The following is a 2,935-nucleotide window of genomic DNA, read 5'->3' as shown; positions in this document are numbered from 1 at the left end:
GTGTTTATCACATGGCGTTGAGAATTACTCAATTTATAACTGATGTCAAAATGAAAAAATTCCAGTGATTATGGCATTTTAGTGAACTAAAAAATAGAAAGTTGACCAATAAATGGAGGATATATAGAAACATACTAAGAAAAAAAATGTTTAACTAAAGTAATAATAAAATATAATCATGCGTTAGCTGATAAACAATACATAATATAAAACAACAAAAATACGAGAAAAAAAAAAAAAAAGAAAATTATAAGTTAAATGTAACAACTAGAATATGTATATATATACTCTATTGCCATTAATTGTTTTAATATATATGTATTTTAAAATGTCGTATAGTGTTATTTCGTACATGCTTTTTTTATTCATTTATAAAAAAGTAAATTTAACTATTTTTATTAAATGATTTTTTAGTAAACATAAACATTTTTGGAAAGCTTACTTTTTTATATAAAAGCGTTATTAAATTTTAATTTATTATATGTAAATGATTTTAAAATGGTATTGTTTTATTTTTTTTTTTTTTTTATACCCAAGATTTCATTATGATCCATTTTATTAATAATTTTAAAAAAAATAATTAACACACGGATACATATAAATCATTAATAATGTTAAAATTGTATAGATGTATTGTACATTTTTAAATTAATTTTTTTTTATATATTTTTTTTTTTTTAATTTTATAGAAGTTAAGTGTTTAACATAATAAATAATATTATAAAAATATATCATTGTTAAGTACATATATATATATATATATATATATATATATATATATATATATATATTTAGATAATTTTAAATTTTAGAATGTTATATTTTTTTTTATAAATTATAACATGCATTAAATTCAGAATTTTTATGTATATCGTTCTACTATATGTTGAATAGGTGAAAGGTAAAATATTTTTGTTTTTTGTTAAATTATTCTTTTATATTTAAAACGTTTAGGTGTACTTATTTTTTCTTTTATTTTTAAACAAATACAAACTTGTTACTAATTATATAAAAAATAAATTAATATTTAATTTCAATTTATTAATTAAAAAAACGAAAAAAAAATATGCTTATCAATTTTAAAAAATCATGTCACTTTTATTTACCTAACAACAATGAAAGTAATAAATTTGTTCGTTTTTTAATGTTTTACTTTTTACACCTTGGATTTTTATGTTCATAAACAATTATCCTTTTATATTTTTATATAGGAACAAAAACAGAAAGAGAAATTTGGCAGAGGTGTATGAAAATTCTGAATTAAAAGCGTTGGAAAACGAAAGTAACAGTTTGGAAAAGGTAGAGAGCGAAAGCCAAAATTTGGAAATAGTGGTGAACGAAAGTAAAAATTTAAAAAAGGAAGTTAGAAGAAAAAAACAAGTTGCTATTCGTGCTATGGTAAATTTTGTAAACGTTGTACCCTTATGGAACCGTTTATAACCTTTTACGAAACAGAACAAAATATAACATTGGAACTTATAATATATACATTGGCTGGTTGTACATTGCAATTAAATTTTAATATAATAAAAAATTTAATTGATAAAAAAAATACCATATAAAGCAAAAACATATGGGGAACATAAAATTAAATCAATGACAAGAAGAATAAATCAACGTATGAAGGATTTTGATGAAGCTGGGATCGACAAAGAGGATATGGATGACATTTGTAAGTATGAATTTTTTATAATAAACGAAATATTACAAGAAAATAAAATAGTTTCAATATTAAATGAAGGAGAATTTATGTTTTTTTATAATATGGTTAAAGAAAAAATTTTGGCTGTGTCTATGATTACAGAACTATTGAGTGTTAACGGTGTTTATCACATGGTATTGAGGATTACACAATTTATAACTGATGTCTTTATTGAAGATTCCCGTCCATATAGCATTTTAGTAAAATAAAAAATGGGAAATTGAATAATTAATTGAGACTATATAAAAGTATATATATAAAAAAAAAAAAAAAATGTTTAACTAAAGTAGGAATAAAATATGATCGTAAATTAACTAATAAACAATAAAAAATAAACAATAAACCATAAACAATATATAATATGAAACAATAGAAATGCTAGAAAAGAAAGAAAGTTATAAGTTAAAAGCACATTTATTTGTTTTATAAATACCTGATTGACGTTAATTGTTTTAATATATATATATATATATATGTATTTTAAAAAATCGTATAGTGATATTTAGTACATGTTTTATTCCTTTATGAAAAGTAAATTTAACTATTTTGTTTAATTAATTTTTTAGTAAACATAAACATTTTTGGAAAGCTTACTTTTTTATATAAAAGCGTTATTAAATTTTAATTTACCATATATAAGTAATTTTATAAAGTGGTCCTATTTAAATGGTATAATTTTATTTTATTTTTTTTTTTTTTTATGCCTAAATTTCTATGATCTATTGTATTAATATATTAAAAAAAAATAATTAACATATAATAAGTATAATTATTTATTTTTTTAAAATTGTATAGTCACAAACATGCATATTGAAATTGTTTTTTTTTTTTTTTTTTTTTTTTTTAATTTTATAGAAGTTAAACGTTTATCAAAATAAATAATATTATAAAAATGTATCATTGTTATGTACATATATATATATTTTTAGATCATTTTAAATTTAAGCATGTTATATATGTTTTTGTAGATTACAATAACATGCATTAGATTTAGGATGTTTATATATATAGTTGTACTATATGTTGAATAGATAAAAGGTGTAAATATTATTATTTTTTTTTAAATTATGTTTTTATATTTAAAACGTTTAAATAATTATTTATTTATTTTTTTTTTTTTAACAAATACAAGATTGTTATTACTTAAATTACTTATATGAAAGTATAAATATTTAATTTATTAATTAAAAAAAAAAAAAATATATATATTTTTATTATTTTTAAAAAATCATG

The 2,935-nt window shown here is 18.2% G+C and overlaps 1 long non-coding RNA gene across 1 annotated transcript; it reads left to right on the top strand.

Annotated features, from left to right (window-relative positions):
• The first annotated feature begins 779 nt into the window (after positions 1-779).
• LOC113224583 lies at positions 780-1,369 on the top strand. Its single transcript, XR_003309286.1, has 2 exons — positions 780-901; positions 1,212-1,369. It is a non-coding gene; the product is annotated as an uncharacterized LOC113224583 (long non-coding RNA).
• Positions 1,370-2,935: the final 1,566 nt, after the last annotated feature.

This window comes from Piliocolobus tephrosceles, unplaced genomic scaffold (assembly GCF_002776525.5).
Source record: "Piliocolobus tephrosceles isolate RC106 unplaced genomic scaffold, ASM277652v3 unscaffolded_45361, whole genome shotgun sequence".
Classification (NCBI taxonomy): Eukaryota; Metazoa; Chordata; class Mammalia; order Primates; family Cercopithecidae; genus Piliocolobus; species Piliocolobus tephrosceles.
The sequence above is the reverse complement of the archived record's forward strand: the minus strand, read 5'-3'. Positions and strand labels throughout refer to the sequence as shown.